The following is a 25,106-nucleotide window of genomic DNA, read 5'->3' as shown; positions in this document are numbered from 1 at the left end:
AACTGTACTATGAGTAGAAAAACAGGAGCATGCAGCCACTTTGATGCAGCTGCTTCCCCATTTGCACAGAGGTGGGGAATGGATGTAGCCTTAATGTCAGGAATAGGGCTGTTGTGGGGTTTAACCCACTTAGAGAAGGGGAAGGCAAGAGAGAGTCATAATCAGCTTTCTTTGCTTCTCCTGAGTAAGCATAACCTACTGCCCCACTCACAGAGTTTGTGCCAAAACCACAATTTATTGTTGTTTGTGCAAATCAAAGATCTTTATTAATTTATAAAAATAAGACACACATGTAGTCATAATTGCTTCACATTGTTCACTTCATAAACTCCCTTATTTTACAAACCAAGGTATTAGCTTCTGGCTGTTACATAAATTAATGTTATTACTGGGCTGGGTGCAACTATGTGAGCAGTAGCAATTCATTGTTGTTTATTATTTGTGTTACAGTAGTGGCTAAAAGGATCACCCAAAATCAGGCCCCACTGTACTAAGTGCTGTACAAATACATAACGGGAGAGAGCCCCTGCCCTGTAAGTCTTATGGTCTTAAGTATATAGGACTGAAACACATGGAAGAGAGGAAGTCTTATCACTTCTATGTTACTGAAAAAGGGCACAGAGAGATCAAGTGATTTGCCCACGGTCATGCAGGAAGTATGGCAGAGACAGGAATTTAACCTGAATCAACTGAATCCCAGTCTAGTGCTTTAACTTACAAACCACCCTTCTTCTCAGTCCCCTACTGCTTCTTAAAACCACTTCAGCCTCACGCAATGATATTGATCAGAGAGGAGAGGAGTATAACAGAGGTTCATTAATTTTATTACCTGAGAAGAGTTTCTAAAAACACAGAACAAGCCATTTCAGCCAACATAAACCTATTGAAACTATGTTATACAGAAGCTTTTAAACCATCTGGGAACTGGACTCCAAACATAGTTCCCCCACTATCATGTAAAGGGAGTGGATATGCTTGTAGAAGAGGTATTTATATATATTTATACATATAAATAAGATGTTTTGAAAAATGCTATTTATATATGTAAGCAGCGATGAAGGGAGTTACTGTTGAAAAGGCTTGGGCCAGTTGTGTTAGCTATTGACATGCCTACAATGTCAGTTACTCTTGTGTTTGCTTTGGTTTCTGTCTCTCTCTTTCTCTCTCAACAAATGACTCCACTTAATGCAACGCTTGATTTCCATTAAACAGATAGGAGACAATTCACTTAGTAACATCTGCATTGTAGCACAATTCATTCCTAATAGCTTTAATCTATCAAGGAAGCAGGTGTGATTAAGAACACCGAAGGTTTTGTCAGACATAACACCTAATAAATATTGCCCCTTGTGCAGTACTGCAGTAAGAGTGAATAAGTGCATTGTGTCTGAAAGTGAAAATGCCCTGAGTGAGGTAAATACTCTAAAATGTTGATCTACCAGAAAAAGTTATTAAACAGTAATGGCAATGTTATTTGTGTGTGCATGCATATGAATGTGAGTATAGCCTCTTTCCCCAAACATAGGAAGATGGGCCCTACAAGGATGAGAACAAAGGTTATTCTTGGAAGGTTTCTTTGGGTTTCATTTATTTTTTCTTTAGAGAGCCACCATTCATGCCTGCTCCTTCCCACCCCATCCCCCCACCACTCCCACTCTTCATTCCGCCTTCCTTCATATACAATTCTTTAATGGCATTTTCTCTTCAGTTGCCATAAATTTCAACCCTTGCTGGCCTAGTCTGTACTAGGTTATTTCATACTGCAATTCCCAGTGACTGCAGTTCTAAAAATGTCTGAGCCCAAAAGCCTTCACTCTTGAAGTTGCATCAGTTGAGAATTATGAATTTGAAAAATCCTAGTGTAGAAAAGCCGCAGACTCAAATGGGTGGCAGTTATCATGGTTGACAAACCTCCCTAAGTAAATAGACTAGATGCGTAAAAACCACCAGAGCAGTCAGCTTGCAGGGAGATAAAGCTTCTTGCTTTACTGTGTTTGAAATTTTCTGTCATTCTGTTGTGGCACAGGGGTTTTGGTAATCCCAGTCCATGTGTGTAGGAAGGTGAAGAGATGTTTCTTTTCCTGCGTTATATTTTTTTCAAAGTTCTAACCAGAGGGAAGTGACAGGCATACACCTTGGGATTGAAGGGTCAAGGTGATCTCTGTTTGCTGAGGGAAGAAACTTCACAATAACGCTGGCCCTTTGCCAGTGACTCTTCTCCCTTACACCCTCCTCAGACTGTACTGTTTGTGCTAAACACAAAACTAAATGTGGGTAGCATAGAAGAGTGTTCAAGAGGCAGAGCTACTCAGCCTGATTGGACTAAATGTTGGTGGACTGATCCAAGATATTAACTTACTAACCCTACTATCTCAAACACCTTGAATCTGACTGAAGGTGGAACTCGTGAATATTTGAGGGTTTATGATCAAGTGCTCGAGGCAGGATAGAGTACATCAGTTGCATTTCACCCGAGTGAAGGGGGAAATGCTTGATTAACTTAAAGGAGCTACAGTAAAGAACAAAAAAAACAGTGACTTCTCTACAGCAGGTCATCCTAATTTCTGTGTTCATGCACAGAATGAAATTTAGGCTGTACAATTTAGGTTTAAATATGGAGATATAACCTAGGCAAGGCTCAACATATCAGGCTTTGAAATAAAGACCTTTGTCGTGGCTTTTTTTTAAAAAAGAAAAAAAACATTGGGATAAAGTCAGGAAAGTTGTATGTGGCTTGGCCTGGTGTGTATTATTTTGTGTTTAAACCCAAAACAAATAACTTCTTTGTTTCTGAATCCCTTTCATATGTATTATAAATGAGGCACACAGGCCATCTGTCAGTTAGTCATGAGAGTGCTGCAGTAATGAAAAACCACCCATTTACTACACATACATAGCTGTTGTTTACAAATGCTTCACTGATTCTGATGAGTAAAGGATTTGGCTTGTCTCCCCCCACTGTCGCCTCTGAAGGTGGACAGAGGTTGGGGGTGGTGCGGTGGGAGGAGAAGACTCTGAGAACACCACTGCTACTGCACAGTGCCAAGGTAACTTTAAATAAATTAGGTTTCCAGCAAATTCTGTTTCTGTAGTAAACTGACTAACTACGCATATATTATCACACACACAAAACCTAGGTTAAGCAAATATTATTGAGGTTGCAAAAGTTAGGAAATGCCAGAATTAAGCTTACCCATGCAACCTTAATTTGGTACGTTTTTGCCTGTGCATGATCATAATCTTTTATTACATGAACACATACAGGGTTCCTCTACAGGATCCATGTCTCTTATCGTGCGTGGACCAGACCTGAGACTGAATCGGGGTTATAGAGAAATTGACTGCTGTCTGTAGAACCCTGGCTCACTTTTTACAGGAGCTGGGAAGTGTGCCATTAACAAAGTTGTGGCATGTGGCCACAAATTGAACGAAGAGGAGAGAACGAAAATGGAATACAGTAGGATCTCAAGATCCATGAACACAATATTCGCAAATTCCGTTATTCGCCAGTGCTGGCAGCCAGACTCCAGGCAGGAGCCATATTTGCAAAATTCAACATTTGCGAGGGTTCTCAACAGGAAGCCTCACGAATGTTGAGACCTTACTGTAGTTGTTTTTAAAGCAAGCATCACCCCTTCCATGCACCACTCCCTGGTCCCAGTCTCCCTCTTTGTTTTCAGCTTCTCCTTCCCATTCTCTCCCTGGGTTCTTGTCCTAATCTCACGTTCTCCTGCTCCTCTTCCTTCCCCCATGGCTCTTTTTATCATTTTATTTACCCAGCCAGTCCCAGTTTTCCTCCTGTATCTGAACTGGGATGAATTAGCTTTTGAAATCAGGGGGCCATTTTGAAAGGCCCCTGGCTACAAGGGTGGCATGCATTTCAGAACTGGCAGTTTCAGAGCACACGTGGCCTCCATTATGCTAAAGAGGTGCTGCATATTTATGGAGTGCCTCATTAGCATATTCCAAAGTGCCACATTACTGAAGCCCTTCCGAAAGGGCGGGGGGCTAGTGTGGCCACAGCCTATGTGACCAGCAGCAACAAATCAAAACGGGCACACTGGCACTCGAAATTTGTGTGTTTTCCAGCTCGCTATACCAGATAGATACTTGGTAGAACATATAATTATTTCACAATCGTCAAATGGTTAAAATGAGCAAGAAGATTATGCATCAGCAAGGGAAAAGGATTCAGGGGTTATTGTAGAAATTGCATGGTGTCATCACCTTCTAGCATGATAGCAATATTTTTCGAGGAATACCAAACAAGCATACCAAAATGTGTCATCACTACAGGTAAATGAGAGTAATTATAAAACCAAAGAAGAACAATTCTGCATATGGGGTAATACTTTCAAAAAGGGTTCTAATGTTTTGATCACTCTTCCTTCTGAAGGAAGGTTTTGCCATAGCAGGAGTGGATCTTTTCTGCAACCAGGATCATTTTAAATTCAGATTGTTTTGGCACGAAAATCTTAGAGGTCAAGCTTACTCTCGTGCCAACATTCAGACAACAGTGCAATTCATATATGATCTCTTCAAAATGTGTGAGAAAAATAAGCCAAGTACTAATAGTCCAGAAAAGGCTAACTAAATAGAACGGCAGAGGTTAATACTGGAGCTCAGCACTACTTAATGCCAGGTCTACACTAGGGATCAGAGTCGATTCCCAGATGTGCAATTCTAGCTATGTCATTAACAGAGCTAGAATCAATGTATCAGTATCAACTTTGTATCCTGGTATAGGTCAGGGCTCTTTGGGCTCATGCCAATGTCCCTTACTCTGCGCTACCACCGAGCCCAGAAAGATCAATTTTTGCCATGTCTTCACTGATGCGGCAAAATCAAACTCCAGTGGATCAATCACAGCATGTCGAACCCACGGTAAGTGTAGACATACCCTCGATAGCTCCTAGGGCTTATAAGTAGCTTCTGTCTGTGCTGAAGATGCTGTCTCTGCTACCTACAGGGGGTTTCCTCTTCCACCCACTTTGCAACTTAACATCAGGACTCTGGGCATTCTGTGTGGAATAACAATGAGAATAATTTTGACATATCCTGTTTGTTTCCACCTTCCTTCTGTGCTGCTTTTCTTTTCCCGACCTCTTCTACTATGTTGTATCAAAATGATAAGCATGATTTATGCATGTTACATGGAGGCCATAAATGACACTTAGAATCCATAAGCTATATAGTCCCTTTGCTACTAAGGGTATTCACAGTCATCTTGTGCCAGAGTACAATATGTTGTGACTTGGTGGGCCAGGTATTCTAAACCTTAATAATGGCACCATGTGCGTGTTTTCTTTCAGGCAGCGTAGGCAAACTATACTGTGTTGATTTTCTTGGCATAATATGGATCTATAATTTAGTCCAACATTTTGTACTGTATGTAACTGGGCACAGGATCAAGAAGCTCCACCCAAAAGTTAAGCAAAATATAAGCAAACTTTTAAAAAATAGTTAAAAGGATACCGTCAAGTTAAAAGTAAAGTAAATGTTTAGAAACCATTGTGGTTATTTATATTACAGCTAGTATAGTAGATAATTTAAATCAAAAGGTGTTTTAAAATCTTCATTTATCTTTCACTGTTTTTGCAATTTTTTTGGCAGTTGAACCATGAAAAGAGGTTGGCCAGTTTTGTTTTCAGGTCCCAGGCTAGTACTTGCTCCAGCTACCCTGAGGCAGCTATGGTAGGGAGTAGGAGGCTGTTGTTTGTGGGGAGAGAAGAAAGCCATTTAACACAGTCATATCATTCTGCTGAGGGGCTTTGCTCCACCCTTCCCAGCTTCCTCAACTCTTTGACAGCCTACTGTTCTTTCGAAGAAAGGGGAGGCGAGATGACACTCCGCCCATCCCCTTCCTTTCCCTTCCCTTCCCTTTCACTGTGATGATTATCAGAGTAGTGTATGGAGTCCCTGCAACTCCCATTTATGTCCATGGGATGTCTGGGTGCTCAGCACCACTGAAGAATCAGACTGTGTGCATGTTGTGGGAAGGAATAGAGCCTCACATCTCCTTACAAACATGTGTGCTCTCTCTCACACACACAACAGTAGATCTTGTAGCTACAGTGTGATGTAAGAACAGCCAATGTGAAAAACTGTCAAAAAGCATCCCAGCTTTATTTCTGTAGAAACAGGAAGAAAAGCAGACTTAGACAAGTGCCCCAAACTGTCTAATTATTTGTCATAGTAATAAATTATTATGGTAATTCTGTAGCATCAGATTTTGGGCCCCACTATGCAGAGCTGGTATATATGCAGAAAAGAGACAACTTCCTATCGTTTCAAACTTAAAAAAAGAAAGGACCTAGTAGATTGTTTTCTTCGTTCTTGTCCTCCCTCCCTTTAACACGTGAGGTCAGTGGTTTGAACATTGGCCTGCTAAACCCAGCGTTGTGATCTCAACCCTTTAGGGGATCATGTGGGGATCTGGGGCAAATACATTTAAAAAATATTTTAGAGATGGTGATAGGTCCTGCTGTGAGAGCAGGAGACTGGACTCGATGACCTCGAAAGGTCCAGTTCTATGAGATAGGTATATCTCCATATGTATACACAATGATACTAGGCACATTTTAAGGGTCAATGCTGAGGAGGTGGAATCTGACATGGCTCCTAGTACTTCAGTATTATTCCTGGCTTTCATGTGCAAGCGGAGTACATGATATAGGCCTGCATATAAGAATTCATTGGTTAATAAGTTTTTGTTTGCTTATTACAAGAACTAGTGAGGTGTCATCACAATAAAATCTGAACATCATAAATGTAGAACTTTCTGTATGTCGCATATACAACTGAAGCACCTACCACGATGGTATCTAAAACTATGGTATAAAGATAGCAATTAAGTGTTGAGCATGCCAACAAAGGGCTATGACCAGGTGGCTTTCCACTGACTTTGCCAGTGATGTTTTTCCTTCTCTCTTTGCAGAGGGAAGAAGTGAGTGATATTTTCAAAAATGTAACGTACATCTCTCCATGTTTTTTCTCTTCCTCTTCTCATGTTTATTCTTTCCTCGCCAAAGACAAGTTGATTACTTCTTGAAGGGTTTAACTTTCTGTCAGATGCCCTCTGATGTTACTGTCTTGTGCCATGGAGACCAGGGAGAGGAGGAGGAGACCCTTATTTGGCTCATGCAGGTCTTTAAGCCTTGAGGCCTTCCAGGAATGTACTGTTTTCTTATGAGGTGGGAGGGACAAAGAAGATTTAATTTCAGAAAATCAGACTCTGTAACCAGACTTCAGAAGGCAGGTTGGTTAAAGTTTATAACTCCTTTTTGTTTAGCATCTGGAACAGTGCCAAGGTGTTTCAGGTTTCTTCTATAAAGAGTGATCTGTATTCAGTCAGAAGGTAACCAGGCTAAGTATATGACGTGTGCAGGGAGGGGATGAATAGTTCTTTCAACAATTAATTCAAATTTGGGTCTCTAAGATCCCACCCAGTCCCCCTTCACATGGTGCATATCTTGCAGTAGGTGATATCCAATCTCTTGAAAAAGAGTTGAAAGAATGAAATGTCTCTCAAACCCTAAAGATTCCTGTGTACCAACATGGATATACAGGACCCTGCAAGAGGACATCCATGCCAATGCTTCTTTCCTACTGGGCCTCTCCTGCCTTTACTTAGTCAAGTTGATTACATTTGAGCTTTGAACATCCACAGGTACATGATATGGAAGTTTATCCATGAAAAATACCTTGATAAAACAGAGCTCTGTGACATAGGCAGGTAGGGTGATTCTGATAGCTTTCAAATGGTTAGTCCTTGCTCTCTTCTGCCAGAAATTGAAGATATTGCTGGAAAATATTACAGAGTAATAAAAATGTTCACAGGAGCTTGGTAGACATAGGACCTGTTCTAAATGCCTTAGTCTATGCATCTAGAACCTGCTTGAGGAAAACGGTGATAAACAATTGCTATTCTACTTGGTTATGGCTCGATTAACACAGATCTGTGGTGAGGAGATGGCAGTCGGAAGTCATGGGGTCTGTTTCACATTTCCTATACATTTGTTGTATTTCACTGAGGGCCTGCTTACAGAGGCATAGGAGGTACACTTGGTTAGTTACTCCTGAGATGAAGCTAATTCAGAAGACAAAGTAGATGCTTGTGTTGTAGAATAAGTGTGTCCACACATGGAGGCAATCATATATAGCTAATTTGTTTAAAATTCACATCCTAATTTATTCCTGATCAATTTGCATGTGTAGACGGATTCCATGTAAGTTGGGCCAAGGTGATCAAATGTGTGTGCCTAAAGTTAGGCACCTGCTTCCATAACAATTCACATAGGATAAATGAATGGCCTAATTTTCAGAGGGGGTGACACCCACAATCCTAGTAGCATGCAGTTGCCACATGTAAAAAAATACATCACCATCAGTGACAGCTCAATTAGAAAGCTAAGACCAGTAAGAACTGAACAATTTAATAATGGGGGCAGGGACTGATAAAAATTATGAGACTTCAGCTATTTCTAGAGTGAAACTGGGTGTTCAGTTGTTCTTCCAAGTAACATTGCAGTGGCTTAAAAGTGTTCATGTTAGAGCTATGCTGGGTTGCAACTGGCCGGTGCTCATATCTGTTTTGAACAACAAACCCAAAGATTGGGGGTTGTCATGAAATTTCCTCAAGAGATGAGATAAGGCTCTCTTTCTCTGTTTCTTGCATTCCCAATAATATGATAGGAAGATATTGCCTGTCCTTACTTGTCATCCAAACCATCTGTAAGTATTTAGACTGATGTGTGTGTGCGAGAGAGAGCACACACTAATTTTGTCCTCTTAAACTAGGCAATAAATACGAAATTGGATATAGCATCTAGGTTGATAAATATTTGAGGTGATACTAATCGATGTCAAATAATCCTCCTTTAGAAGCACTCCTCACCTTCGGTAATCACAGAGTTGTTGCTAAGAATCCTTTTGATTTACGACAACATAGCTAGCAACAATGAACGTTCTCTAGCAGTATTTGCAGAGTGCATTGTCAGCAATTTAAAAATATTTTTACAGCACAGAAGTCTGTTCTGATTCTGATTTCTGTGTGTTGTTTTAGGTAATATGCCTTGAGGACTGTTTTGCAACTATTTCGTATCTCAGCTTAATATTTTGGTTACATTTCTAGCATATAAATATATGCTGGCTGGAACAGGATGAAGGAATGAATTATTTTGACTTAATATTGCAAATTTTGTTACTTGGATTTCCGGGAAGTGGGGAGGATCATTTGTTTAATTGCTGAGGCAAAGCTATACTCTAATGGAATCTAATTAGATGCTGATTCTCAGATAGGTCGTATCAGCCACTGGTATGCATCTTTTGTGCAGCCTTGTTCATCGTGATTTAATACAATGTAGTTCCTGTACTGTGTATGGGTTTCTAGAGAGCTAGATGGTTACATTGTCCTGGGTCATCTTCTTTCTAGCTAGTAACAGCATTAAAAGAAGCTAAAAGTGCATTAAATACTTTCCTAAAATTATATTGATCTTGGCTTGCAATTGGAGCAGTTACAACAAGAATGGTAAATGGTCACAAGTGGAAAAAAGAGGCGGCGTGATTGTACATGAGAGGGAACGTGGCTGCAAGAAATTCCTTCAGTTAACATTTGAAAATGCCTGGACTGTATTGCACAAAGGATCAAATTCTGCCTTTAGATGCACGTGCCAAAGGGAATAAGTAGGCACCAAAGAGCAAAATTTGGCTCTTATTGTGCTACTCCCAGGTGCTATAGCGCTGCCTCCAGGCTCAATAGACTTGTTTAAACATCATTGTGGGTTTTTAAAAAAAAACACCTTGGTATTACCTGTTGAAAGAATGTTTCCTTCTTAATTTTGCAAAGTGGATTACAGTTAATACCCAGAAGCTAAGCTGGGGTGTGTGAGGGGAGGAGCGGTTAAAGTGGTTTTATGGCTTATAAATTAATAAAAAAAAATCTGTTCCTTTAGAGAAGAAGAACATTTAAATCGCTCGGTTACATCACTCTATCTCCCTTTTATGTGTTACAGTTTTCAGCATTATTTTGGAAGGGAAAAATAATTTCACACTGTAGAATTTTGCATCTTCCTTTAAAAAAGTCTTTGCATTTTGGTGGAACTTAAAAAGCAACTCTGTTCATGTCTTTTGTAGAATATGTTTAAATATTCTTGATTATTGTACATTCAAATACAATGTAGAAAGTAGCCATATTAGAAAGAATAATTTGAACTACTCATATACATTACTGACTTCTGATTTAATTAACTTAGACATTTTTGTATAAAGACCAAAGAGAACCTCTGCTCGATACACTGCAGCAGTCAAAAATGCGAGCAAAATATTGGGACACTTAATGAAAGGATAAAGAATAAGATACTATCACATATATCTAGTATATCCCTCATTTAGAATATCCTCATTCAATCTCAAAACAGATGTAGAAGAAAAAGATGCAGAAATGGGCTTAAAATATGATTTAAACAAGGAAAACTTTCTGTTTGAGGAGCAACTGTAAAAATAAGGACAGGTTAGTTTACAGAAGCCCAAAAGATGGGACATGATAAAGTTATCCAAACAATGAATGGCGTCAAGAAAATTAATCAGGTGTTTTTATGCATCTGCTCTCATAACACAAGAAGACCATTAACAGCCAATGAAACTTATGTTGAGTAAATATAAAAATGGGAAAAGGAAAACGTTTTTTACAGCATTCATAATTAACCTATGGAATTCATTGTTAAGTATATTACAGACTGAAACTCTCTCATCTGGCACCCTCAGAACCTGATCAGTGCCAGACGAGAGAATTTGCCAAACAACGGGAGGTCACTATTTTCTAGCACATTACCAATGCTTCCATTGCTTACTGGGCTGTTAGAAGACATTTAGGGGTGAATTAGAGCTAAACAGCACAGACCACTGGGAGCCAGGGCTCGTAGCTATAAACAAGCTTAATGGGACCATAGGAAACTTGGCCACACCCAGGATAAGTGGCTATCCAGCTAACTAAAACCATGATGGATTACAGAGTTTGAAGGATGAGAAAGTTCCAGATTAGAGAGCTTCAACCTATATTTCAATCAAGAAGTTACTAGAATTTAAAAGGGATAGACATATATAAATAATGAGGGCATCCACCAGAATATTAGCTCTAAATAAAAAGATCTAATGTTATATACACACTGATTTATATGAACTGGGAAATATTGCAACACCAGAAATAACAGAAGGAAGAGTTGAGGGATGAGTGAGGTGGTTTCTTTATTATTTTTATTTCAGGGGATTTTTAAAAGTAAGCAGAAGAATAAAGAATGCTATAGTTGGAAATTCCTTGAACCTGTCATGATCCTCTTGGACTGTGTCAGGCAGCACATTTCCTTAGTAAGTGCTGTAGACTATACAGTTCATGATTCAGAGCCCTTGTCCCTCATAACCAGCCAGATAATATCTCTGAAGAATGGTGAGCTGAAATGGAATGAAAAAGCAAGAGGGAAGCAAAGAGATAAAGAGAAACTTACTATATTTTGCAGTTTTAGGTACCTTTAGAACATTCCAATGATGCTAGGTTTTTTCCTCTTTATTAATGCTTGTGGCCCAGAGCACTAGCTCTTAAAAAAACATCATAATTTAGGAGATTGATTTCTGTTTGCCTTCATATGTCTAACTCTCATTAATGGCAACAGGAGTTACATGCACATAGGGGGGAATAGACATTAAGTTCTTTGAGTCTGCTTTGTTAGGCAGGAGGAACTGAGCATCAGGAATTGTTTTTAACTCCTAATTTAAAACAGGCCATCACCATTTTCTTTTTAAATACTTTTATGAAATAAGGAAAACTAAAACATAAAGGGCAAAACTGACAAGGAAGGAGGATGAGAAACTAGCATCCAGTAGAATTGTTGGATATTTATTTGTGAGTCTGGACGGAACAAGTCTGCTACATTGCACACTTTCTTATGCTGCTTTAGCATGCTGAGTTCTGTTCCAACCTTCAGCAGAGCAGACTATGTCTCCATGTTGTGTTCCTTTGAAAGCACTGCCTGGAACAGTAGCCCATTTGCGGTCACTTGCTTATTGCACAGGGCAGTTAGAAGAAGGCTATTTACAAGTTGAACATTACACACTTGGCCCTATATCCGTAAGTTACCTTAACACGACTCTCTTTAAGTACAAGTGAACGCTGACACCTGTAATGAAACTGTTCTGTTGCTTAAAGTTAGCTATGTGTTTGTGTGTCTTATTGCGTTGCTGACCTGATCTGTATTTTAATAGCTCATTTTTTCCTATAGATAAATATTGCTATAGTACTTTGAAGAAACTTCCATTTTTATCGGAACAATTGGATGACAATGAGTATCCCAAATGCTATTCAATGTGGGAAAGCAAATCACTCCAACTACAGATCTTGAAATCCATTTAACACTAGAAAATTTCAGCTCTGTTATCTCCAGGGATGAGAATTAGACAATCTGCCAGTGTAAAAACTTCAGATTCCCAAAGATTCAGAGCATTACAGAGAAATCAGGACTAAGAATGACAGAAATATTCATTATGTGCCAATAAGTTATATATAATGGTGCTGACTGCTGAAAAGTAGTGAAGTCCCCTGTGTCCCATTCATTTACACAGGACTCAGAAGCTTTTCTTCCAGCCCTTTACTCCTTTTCACCAGTCAGCACTATTGCATAGTGTTTAGGAAGTCACTGAAAAATCTCATATGGCAGTGCATATTAGGGGAAATGAGGTCTGATTAGAGCTGTAAATGCTTTTAAAAAGTCTGCAAAGTAGACAAGTTTTATTTTCTCATTTGCTGCCATGAAAAACGTCTCAGATCCTCACTTATCTGAGCGTAGTCAGGAGACTGGACCTTTAATATAGAAAGTTGCTCTTAAGGACACTGATAGCATTAGGGTAGGTATACACCAACAGATAAGGTGTGATTATCTCATGGGAATGCCTGCCATCCATAGCTGGAATCTACCTAGCAATGTAACAATAGCAATGAAGATACAGGAGTGTGGGCTGACTGTTCCAGTGCAAAGCTCCCAGGCCCTTGGGTACATACTTAACGTTGCTAGCCTGGGTCCATGCCATCTTAGCTCACTGCTGTTGTTACCTATGTGAGCTAGATTACCTTCACTCAATTTTTGTTTTTTGAAAAGAAAATGAAAATGTACATGCTTCATTCAAATCATTGCCCTGTTGGGGGCTGGGGATTGGGGGTTCAGTATGCAGGTTGCCCATGGAGAGAGAACTACCCCAGCACTCTCTCACCACAGCAGCTTGGGGCCAGGTGAGATGTGCCTCTCCAGAGCCATTGCAGCTCCAGTGGGCAGAGCCAGGGGAGGGGTGCATGTCCCCTAACCGGGACAGGTCCGGGTTCTTCTGCTCCCTGTGCTCCCTAGGCAGAGTGAGGAATGCAGCAAACTGCACTCTCCCTTTGCTCCTTGGTGAAGGGGAACAGCCAGCAATGTCCCTGTACAAATCTGAGCGGGGAACTTCATTACCCACCACTGATATTCCTAAAGAGCACCTGCAGGGTGGGAGGTTCAGATATGAGGCAGTTCCAGATGAAGGGGAGCCAGCCCTTTTCACCTGCCTGATGTTTCTGTCTCTTCTGTATGTTTTATGAGAAGCAATCCCATTCCAGGCACATCCTATTTTCCTGGCACAACCAACGCCTTACCTTGTTTTAAGTTATGATAAGAGGAAGCCATATACCAAATTTGGTGGTCCTCGTTTTTACCATTGGAGTTTTTGAACAAACAGTTGAACAGACAGACAGACTCAAATATACCTTCCAAATAACAAATTTACTACATAAGAATCAATAGATTTAGCATCTTTTTCTGTTTTGAAACCTTCCCAAAGTGATTTTAGCAAGTTACATTTATCAAAGTAGTTATAAATTTTAAGCAAGAAAATACAAGAGCAGTTAAAAGTACTGGCTGCTGCTGTGAAGCTGCATAATGCTAGGATCAGAAAGCAACTTACTGCAGCAACAAAGGGCTTGGTCTGGTTCTCATTGAAGTACTCATCTGGGAAAGGATTGGGTCCTAAAAACACAGAACAATAAAGAAGAAAGTTTCTACCAGCACAGTGTGCTCTTTAGACATGGATTTTTATGGAATACTTATATTCACCTCTTTTTTCCACTCTCTTTGAAATTACATTTTTTTCCAAACCAAAGTTACCTCCAAGAAAATACATGATTTACTGTTTGTCCTGTACCACCTTTTACTTTACAAAACGTTTCATTAGCCATGGTCATGTTACTGCGCTTTTGAAACAAGTTCTGGATCCTTTTGACAGCTGCTATTTTTTATGTGCTGATACCATTACCTGCAGCAAATCTCTTCTGCTCGATCTTGCTTCCTCTCTGATTACACTCAGTCACGGAAGGAGGTGAGTCTCCCAGCACAGTCCTGCCTTTGCTTCGTTTCTTGAGGAAGCCAGATGGTACATGTCACATGCAATTTACATCAAAACCAGTTAGTACTGAACTGCTGCTGGATTTTTTTAATGATATAGTAGATTTCATCTCGTAAGAGTTGATGCATTTCACAGCTGTTTTATTTAAAGGATGGTAAGTATGCTTGGAGCAAGGGAGCTGGTAGTCACTGAGGCTATGTCTAAATTGCTGAGAATTGTCAGCAAAAAATATGCAAATTGTGCAACGCATTTGCATATCTCCTGCCGACAGTTCTGTCAGGATAGGCTTTCCCGACATTTGGCTTGTCCACATGGGGCCAAATGTTGGGAAAACCCCCTCTGATGAGACATCCCTTCTTCCCTTTGGAACAAGGAAGACCGGGATATGAGCAGAATGCTCCAAACATGGCAGACCTGTGTTGGGGTCTCCCGACAGAAGCCTGCAGTTTAGACATAGCCTGAGACACCATTAGTAAGTGAGTTTTGTATTTGTATATACTATCTTATTTAGATAGGGTTAACATTGTATTCTTTCTGTTGGACCAATATGAATAACTTTACTGTAAAGAGCTGGTAAACAATTTAAAAAGAAACAGATTTATAGCATCTGCAGCGTTATCTGGTAAACAAGAGCATCTGAATAAATGGGGTCTGTTTCTCCTGAAGAACACAAGTAATGAAGTACAGGTTGTTTTTCCCTGAGTTTATTAGTTGGCTATTTAATTTGAGAACATGAGAAGTAATCCAGCGCAAAAAATAATTTTGGAAGAAAGTAAACCATAACAAAGGCAAAAAACATATGTTCACTGTGTTTGGGGCAGAAGGTTCATAAGGGGGACAAGGCAATATACATTACATGACCTCAACCCTTTTGGGGAAAGAAATCTCAGTCAAGTCAATGGCAAAAGTAAATATTCAGAATGTTGTAACTCATTTAATATATTAACATAGATTACTTCCCTTAATAGTAACTGCTTTGATAAGAAGAAATTAAACTCCTTTCTGATAATAAAGAAAGAAATGTTCATGGGAGTAGAGAATACAAAGAAAATAAGTTTCTTTTGCAGATGTTTAAACACACAGTAGCTGTGTCTACACGTGCACGCTACTTCGAAGTAGGGGCACTAACTTCGAAATAGCGCCCGTTGCGGCTACACGCGTTGGGCGCTATTTCGAAGTTAACTTCGACGTTAGGCGGCGAGACGTCGAAGTCGCTAACCCCATGAGGGGATCGGAATAGCGCCCTACTTCGACGTTCAACGTCGAAGTAGGGACCGTGTAGACGATCCGCGTCCCGCAACGTCGAAACTGCCGGGTCCTCCATGGCGGCCATCAGCTGTGGGGTTGAGAGATGCTCTCTCTCCAGCCCCTGCGGGGCTCTATGGTCACCGTGGGCAGCAGCCCTTAGCCCAGGGCTTCTGGCTGCTGCTGCAGCAGCTGGGGATCCATGCTGCAGGCACAGGGTCTGCAACCAGTTGTCGGCTCTGTGGATCTTGTGTTGTTTAGTGCAACTGTGTCTGGGAGGGGCCCTTTAAGGGAGCGGCTTGCTGTTGAGTCCGCCCTGTGACCCTGTCTGCAGCTGTGCCTGGCACCCTTATTTCGATGTGTGCTACTTTGGCGTGTAGACATACCCTCGCAGCGCCTATTTCGATGTGGTGCCGCGCAACGTCGAAGTTGAACATCGACGTTGCCAGCCCTGGAGGACGTGTAGACGTTATGTTGCTACATCGAAATAAGCTATTTCGATGTTGGCTTCACGTGTAGACGTAGCCAGTGTGTGTTAGACATGTCATAGAAAAGCCCATTTTGGTTATATCAATAATTAATTTAGGTTCACAAGAATGCGAACAAGATGTATTATGAAAAGAAGTCATTGAATATGTAAGTACTGTGTGGTGAATTTAGAATACCTTCCATGGTGAACAAACCCACATAATTCTTTTACTCAATTTTGTATATAATTTATCAATCTAAACACATTATGAACTACTCTACAAAAGTACATATTCTCAACTATATACAAAAGTCAGCTATTATTTTGAATGTGGCTGCTTTGCCTGTTTCATTGTGAAGATAGAATCTAGTGACTGATTAAAATAATGGATCCTGAAAGACACCATCTATTTAATCCTTCAGTTCCTTAATCACATTAGGTATCGATTTTTGTTACATAGTGCTTATCAGAAAATGGGCTTTTTCACTGCTTAATATTTTAGTAGATAAAACCAGCAAATTAAATACTCTCATTGCAATGGCTAAAGGAGTTACCAAAATAAAATAAAATAAAATAAAATAAAAGCACCCTTAAAAAGCAGAACAAACAGCCTTCTGGCAATGGGGAAAATGAAGCCAATGTGTGTGTTGGCACCTGTAACAGCACCCACACAGAAATGTTTTTGTCTTCCCAATTCCAGGGGAGATTCACATGCTAAAATGAAATCCTGGCTCCATAAGAGTTCCAGTGTACCTAAACTAATAAATACATAATAATATGTAATAATAAGTACATTATGGCATTGCACACACAATTGTTCCAGTTAAGAACAGGGCCCCCTTTACCTTGGGTGCTGAGCAAATGCATTTTACAATGCAAATCCTGACCTGAATAGTTTACAGTCAAAGCTCATGATTACCTCAGAAATTAAGATGATGCTCTAATATTGACAAATGATTTGAGCAATTGTAAGAAAGAACTGATAAAAAGAAAAGCGGGGGGGGGGGGGGCAGGGAATTGGTGCCTTTAAAAACAGTTACCAAATATTAATGATCTGACTCTTTAATCCTTTTTCATACTAATAGTCTTATTCAAGTCAATTGGAATAATAATCCTTAGCATTTATACAGTGCTTTCCATGTCAATGTCTGTACCATGCTTTGAACTATTTAATCCTTACAACATTAGTGACTAAGCATTATTTATCTCTGTTTTACTTGCCCACAGCCATACAGCAAATTAGAGCCCCAACGTACAATTCAGGACACCCTGATTCTTAGCCCAACACTCGTTTCTCCAAACCATACTACCTTTCACTGGACCAGCCTGTGTGCATAAGTATTTGCAGGAGTGGGTCTCTGGGGTTAATCTGATACTTTATTCATAAAGGACATAGAGGATTTAAAAATACATTTTTATTTTCTATTTAATGTCATAAGTATACATAGTGCTTTTTTTTTAATCCTCGTGTGAAGTATATAAACTGGGCCTAAACATTACATTATAGGGATGCATATGAACAGCCAAGACTTTTGGAGTGGCAGTGAGAATACAGTAGCAAGTAATCACAGAGATGGATAAAAACATAACCTTGGACGTTGCTTGAATGGTTGATCTTGAACTCCTAGAAAAGTCTGAGGAGTTGGCAGTTTGTGCAGTAGAAAGTTTATTTGTCCTAGACATCCAATAAGGCAGCAATTTTTTTCGAGAGAAAAAGGAGCCGGAACCCAGTCCCAAATCACCCCCTCCTCCCATCCCCAGCTTTAGCCCCTCTCAGCCCCAAATCTGCCCCTGCATCCCCAGGATTTACCTTACTCAGACAACAGCTCTGCATACTGCCCACCTCCCCAGGCTGCTGAGGTATGAGGAGGCAGCCTGGAGCCAGTGCCCACCCCACCTCCCTCATAGCGCAAGTGGATGGTACAGGCTGATCAGTGACAGCACTAGAGCCAGGTGCTGCAAATGTGCACTTCCGAGCCAGTGGCGGTAGCAGGGATGGGGGGAGCAAACAGCTGGCAGAAGAGCAGCAGCCTCTTTTCCCCCTTTGGCTGTGGCTCCCCACTACAGCTGGGGTGGAACTGCCCATTCTCCCCCTGGCTGCTGCCACTGAGAAAAGCGCCACAAGGAGGCTGCAGCAGCCAAGCAGCTCTAGCCAGGTGGGCAGGAGCAGGATGGCAGCTGGAGGAGAACGAGTTTCCCCAGGCTAGGAGTGGAGGAAGCAGCACTGGCCATGGGGTTGGGGTGAACTGGCTGCTTTCTTCCCCCATCTCCCTGGCAAGGTTGGGGGGTGCCCGCAGCTAGGGGACAAGCTGGGTTCATGTTTGCTCCTCCTTGGCCACTGCTCCTCCACACTGGTCCCCCCTGCCTCCTTCTCAGCGCAGCTCCGACAGGGGGAGGCTTGGCCACCCCTCCCACCAACCTCTCCTGCAGGCTCAGATTGTCCACCATATGGAGCGTGCAGGCAGCTCCCTGCCCTGCCAGCTTCCTCTTCTGGGGCTCCCAGACGCAGCTGACTGCTCAGCCTCGCTGCCCCCACTTAAACAAAAAAACTAAATTTGTTTTTAATGGCAGGCATTGTTTAAGTGGCAGCAGCCTCCAGAGCCCTAAATGGTGTCAGTGGCAGCAGCACTTGGAGCCACAGGTTGCCATCTCCTGCATGTGCAGCTCAGAGATTCTGAAAAGGTTCTGGAACTCCATTCCAATGTGTTCCCCCAGAAAAAAAGCCCTGCAATATGGTCATGGTTTTGAACCTGATATCATGAGGTACTGGTGATCTCCAATGCAGAGAAGCAGATGAACATCTTATTCTTTGTAGACTCAATAGTATTTGTTGTTAAATTTGTATGGATAAAATCTCTTAGTGTAAATAATTTGTATCCAAAATTAACTGAATCTGAACACATGGAATAATATTTTTCTGCATGTATTTTGTACTCTTACATATATTTCTTTCGAAAATTGAGATCAGTAACATTTGAGAGAGATGAACCCAAGATTTGCTTTCAAAAGTATTTTAACTTTTTCTCTGAATGTTTGACTTTTTTATTACAATTTGTTGTAGTGCGCTTTGTTACATGAATTATGTGTTTTAATGTGAATATCCGAAGGATGCATTCCCTGATAGCTCCAACTTGCATTTTGAAATGTCAACAGAACAGATCAACAGAACAGTAATAAAAACCAGACATTTAGTAAATTTATTTCTGACATATCTGTGAGCAGTAAAGAGACATGGGGTTTTACCAGCTTGAGCATTCAATCATAAGTGAAACTTTACAACTTCAGTAACAACAGCACTGTGAAAACATTCATTCATCTGCCACAAACTCTGGTCTTACTACTGAAATCCTTAAATAAATATTGAATGAAATTTCTTATTGCATGGCATGTCAAAGTAAAACAAACATACTTTCATATCCACTTCTTTCGCCTCAGAGGTGCCCCAGGTGACATAGAGGCATGTTAATTGAAGTTGATTTTTAAAGGATTGGTTTCCAGGTTCTGGGTTGCTACAGGTGCATCGCTCTTGTGGCAAATGGTTATGGAGCACTGAGTTCTTTGCTATAGCAAATGAAAACACAGTAAACATAGAATAACTGTCTCTGTAACCAAGACTACTGTATTTTTTTCTCTCTAATTTATCATCTGTCTGATGCTGACAGACTATTTAAAGACAGAAGGTTTTTGTGTTTCCAGAGTCTGGGAATTAGATTTTTAGGGTGCTATAAAAGATGGGCATTAAAAGTTTCATTGTTTTTGCTAAAACAGACTAACATGGCCACCCCTTGGGGAACGTGACATTTCTTTAGCATTTAAAGGAGAGGTTTCTGCACCAAGCTAACTTGGGTGTTTCACAATATGGAAAGTAAAGTGCATTATTACCAGTGTTACTTAGGTGAATTTTGTTTTCTGCTGTTCAGTAAATTATAATGTATTGAAAATATTTCCACGTACACCCAAGTACGTGCACATCCCTCAATGTGCAATTAAAATTTCTCATAAAACATCGACCTAAATTAATGCTGATATGTAAAAGTTCCCCTCTTGTGATGCATAGTCATTTAGTCTTCAGTCATTTTTTCCGTACTGGTTATAATCTATACCACAGAATTCAGAATGGATGCAGAAATGGAAAGGTTTGTGCTATTTTATATTTGGGGAAGGAGGGAAAATTAGCCGAACACTGATTCTGTGCTTAGAGCAGTCATATTTATTCATACCAAGAAACTCAGATATGCTCACCAACTGGATAGCAACAATTGGTCAGATGGAGAAAAATGTAATCAGTTTTAGCAGAGCTTTTCAGTTTATACATAGTTTTATATCCAAATATTATTGGACAGTGGCCTTTCACATATGGTTTCTGAATTCTGAGGAGGAAGGGATTTTAATGTAGGTGTTACTAGACCAGAAGCAAGTCACACAGGGGTAGAAAACATTTAAGAAATGACATAGGAATACTATAAATATCATCTCTGTACAATAGGGCTGGGATTTGCTGGGCACCTGGCTCCTGTCTATTCTAGGGTACTTCTGTGGCCCCCATAATCAGAGTAGCTGAGCACCTCACAACCTTGATATAACTACCCTCACAACACTGGCAATGGAGGCACAGAGACAAAGTTGGCTTGCCAAGGCAGGGAGCTGGACTAGATGACCTCCTAAGGTCCCTTCCAGCCCTAGGATTCTATGATTCTAAGCCTGTGGCAGAACAGGGAGTTGAAGCCAGGTATGCCGACGTGCAGGCTAGCTCTCTGACCATTTAGAGTATGTCTATACTGAAAAAACAAACCTTGTGGTGCCGAGTCTCAGAGCCAGACTCACTTGACTGCAACTCACAGTGCTTGGGTTCCTTGGTTAAAAATAGCAGTGTGGATGCTTCGCTTAGAGCCTGCGCTCTGAAAACTGGTGAGATCTAAGGGTCCAGGCAGACAGCTGTGCCACCCCCACTTCTTCCTGGCTTCCCCCAACTGGGAGAGCTAGAAGCTGGAGTGGGGAGCTGGTGGAAGAGCTGCACTCCTGCCAGTTCCCAGCCCCTGGGAACCCCAGGATTTCGACTTGCACTTAACTCATATTAATTCATCAGGTGATGAAGTGCTAAATTCAAGATTTAGCCAGGGGTTGGCACTAATACCACCAGATACAGGATGGAACACACAAAGTTGGGGGCCATGCTTTGCAAAGTTATCTGTAATGTCCTGTAGTAAACATACATCCACTTCTCTATCCATTTTAGCCTTGTTCATCTTATCAGCATCTCCCCCCCCACTTTGTTTAAATTTCCCCAAGGGAATATAGTAGCAATTGGAAAAGTGACTGCTACATGTGCTGGGGCTGCACCATCGCCCTCTGGCAAGATCATATGTAGAGTTCTGCTGTGCACTTCGGGTGTTTCTGCAGACTGCATGACCCAGATACTTAGGCATATGGCGCAGGATAGAGGAGAGGAGAGAAAGGATGTTTTCTATGCCACCACTGGATTGCTCTGATTGTGTGGCCACTCACCAAATTAAATTCAATCAGCTTTATGTTGCTGAAACTTATGCTTGAGTTCCAACAATCGCAAGAGGAAACTTCTGCAACTAGGGACCACCATAACATAAAGATGTGTTGGCCATGCTCCCATTTTCACCACTTCACACCAGACAGCAGGCATGAAGGAAGATGACCTTGGGGAATCCTGTAGGGCCTGCACATTTTAATGCATTTCAACCACATTGATCCACTGATGTGGTCCTAAGGGTTAGATTCCTGTATAATAATTGCAAAATTGCTCAAATTTTAATTTTTAAAAAATTCCTGTGTGAGGAACTTCTCAGCCTCAGTAGGCAAATTCTTTCAACTCCCACGTGCAAACCACAAGAGTTAGTCCTGTTACAAGAGAGAGTTGTATTGAACACCAAAACCAGCATGTTAAAATACACAAGAACCTCTAACACCTGGAGAAGAGGAGTGGGAGGGAGGAAATTTAAATTTTCAAAATCAATTTATCCGTACATAACTGAGCCATATGAGTGAGCATTTTATATCTTGACTGATTAAACTTTTGTTAGGTTTCTTTTAAAAACACCCTTTATGTGCTTCAATTTTAACCTCATTCTGCTCAGATTCAGCTCTGCCTTGTTTCTGTCCATTAAGTTAATGAGTGAAGTGAACATAGAGAGCCTTTACCTTGCTGGGGGTTTGTTAACCAAGCTAGCCCCAGCCTAGTAAATATTAACTCTCATTCCACCCAGGGACTGTAATCACAGGAAATAAAATCAACAGGAATGTTACACTACTGTGCATACATACCAGTCCTCCGAGTGACTTATTTATAGTCTACGCCTTCATGTCTGTTCATTAAAATCTCACTGGAGAGACCCCACTCCCCACCTATAAAGGTCTAGTTTATACACTCCGTTTCTAAGAAATCATCAGTTCTGCAGTAGATTGGGGTCTGGAGAAGTTATGACAAAAACTCAGTTTTACATTCTCTGGCTTGGGTTTCAGTATTATTAGTTTTGCCACTTAACTGTTAGGGATCAGCATGCAGTTTAGTGGCATTCTTGTTTGTATTCCCTTGTAGCATTACAGTGGCATTTTGATGGGTTATTGGCCAAGCCTTATGGGATTATTATTATGCACTGAGTCTTGCTAGCTAAGCACATACTATATCATTCCCAAACCAGTACAATGTGAATGTCAAAATACAAAAGAATGCTACATCTTGATTTTGGGTGTTTTTGGACTAGAGAAGGCAAATGCCTATTTTGAAGGGGAAAGCACACAGAGGCCCAGCGCAGGTGGATGCAAAGGTGACAAATGTTTTAGGTTTTTAAAAAATAAATATTAAATCATCCATAAGAATTTAAACAAGCATTTCATAGATACAAGGCCAGCAAGATTCCTTATGAAACACCTAAGCTGCACTGAGCCCAGGGACTTACTCTGTCCTCCAACCATAAAAACAAAAAAAAACCAGTCCATTAGCACTTTAAAGACTAGCAAAATAATTTATTAGGCGCTGAGCTTTCGTGGGACAGACCCACTTCTTCAGACCATAGTCATACCAGAACAGACTCAATCTTTAAGGCACAGAGAACCCATTTCCTTCAACCATATCATTTGAATGACATCTATCCAACTTTGATTTAAAAGCTACAAGTGATGGAGAATTTATAACACCCCTTATGTCATTGTTGCAGAGCTGCACTTCTCCCTATAATCAATCTGAGTGTCAGTCCTCATGCCTTTTTATCTTCTGGTATGACATGCCACAATTCTCCCACTCTTACACCTGGTACTGGTCCACAGTACCCTGTGTATGGGCCATTCTCATCTGGCAAGTCCATTTGCATTCAGATACCTGGGTTCTTCCCTGGAAGGGTCTGTAACAAGGGTGTCCAATGACAAAACAGCCTTCTTACAACCAAAGTACTGTTTGTTTTAACAGTAGCAACTGTGTTTAGAGAAAAAGGATTTTAAAACATTAAGATGGTTCAGTAACATAGATGGCAAGTATTTTAGCTTAGATAGTTCCCAAACTGCCTCACTTGGCACCACCCATTCTCCACCAGAGTCCCTCAGGCTCCCTCCTTTAGCCTTTTCTTGCAGTGACAGAGGCTGAGGCAAGCACAGTGGAGGCTGGGCTTCACTGCCTGTCTGCCCAGCCTGGGACTGGTGGCTTGGCAGGAAGGGAGGGGCTTTCTGGCACAACACAGGGAGGCTGGGACCAGGGCTCCTTCTGGCACTAAGGGGTTAGGGGTGGCTGGGGCTGTGCTTTCCACTGGAGCTCCCCACTGGAGCTCTAGAGGCTGGATCCAGGTGCATCTGTGTCACTTGCCAGCTCCTCGGACCTGTGCTATCTCAGGATGGCGGGGCAAAAGACCCATTGGGCAGGGTTGGGCAGAGGCCAGCAGTTGCCACAGTGGGGGAAATAGGTTCAGGCAGAAGGGACTGGAGGGCTTGACTCCCCAAGCCATGAGGTCACCCATGCAGCTGCATATCTCTTATCTAAAGGCTTCCCACCCCCTGCTGGTAGCCTAAGCAGGCCTAACTTCTTCAGCCACTACCAGTGACCACTTGTATCTCAGACTAGTTCACCAAAACAAATACACCGCTCTTAGAGAGTTGTGTGTTAAACCTGCCACTGTTCTTTTCATCTTCTGTGTTCACAGGCCTTTTTCTGTCCTGATTGTGTCTTAACAACTCCCAAGTGTTTGCTGAGAAATGGCTTCTCTTGTGTCTTTTCCCCCCCTACTTGTTTTTCTGACAGTCCTGTGTTAATTAAACTATTAAAAATCCTACAGTAAACATCCCAATCATCCGGCCAACCAACTGTATTCATCAGTTATTACAGAGCAGCTTCAAATCTGTCACATTTTTGCAATCTGTTCCAGTGAGTAATTACCTTGTCTGTGCATTTATTTTCCATGTGAACTTTCTTGAGTTTAACTTCTAGCCATTGGCTTTTGTTATCCCTTTGTCTGAGAAATTGAGGAGCTGTCTAATATTATGTACCAGTTGTTTACTGAGTCAGCTAATTTCAGTCAAACAATCATTACAAATCAAAGAATGACAATACCAAGAAAACCTAGTATATTCTTCTTGCTTCTGACTGCCAGATTGTCAAATGCCTTCTTGTTTCCTCCCCAGAGAAAAAGATGGAGGGGGGACAATCAACTTGAAATTAATCAGGTTCAGGGCTTGGTTTGAGTGTTTTCATAAGTATTTTCAAGGTATGAAATACCTCATTGGCTCATTGCAAGAAGAGGAGCAAAAAAAGGTTGCTAAAAAGAATAGTAGTAGAAACAGAGATGCTAGATCTAAAGCTATCACACGAAAAGACAAAGAAAATGGTGACATTGCTGTGTCAGTTGAAAAAGCAAAGATATTTCTACCTAAGTCGAAGGAAGTATTGGCATATGTGAGAACCTGGCTGGTAAGACTACAAGGTTTGATAAACATCCCTTACAGATCTGAACGTGTGGGTGCT

The 25,106-nt window shown here is 41.0% G+C and overlaps 1 protein-coding gene across 3 annotated transcripts in view; it reads left to right on the top strand.

The window, feature by feature from the left end:
* The window catches only part of KCNQ1 (potassium voltage-gated channel subfamily Q member 1), a 598,641-nt gene that overhangs the window by 449,449 nt on the left and 124,086 nt on the right, over positions 1 to 25,106 (top strand). The window lies entirely within an intron of this gene.

This window comes from Carettochelys insculpta, chromosome 6, assembly GCF_033958435.1.
Source record: "Carettochelys insculpta isolate YL-2023 chromosome 6, ASM3395843v1, whole genome shotgun sequence".
In the NCBI taxonomy this organism is placed as follows: Eukaryota; Metazoa; Chordata; order Testudines; family Carettochelyidae; genus Carettochelys; species Carettochelys insculpta.
Note: the sequence above shows the minus strand (reverse complement) of the source record. Positions and strands in the feature narration are given on the sequence as shown.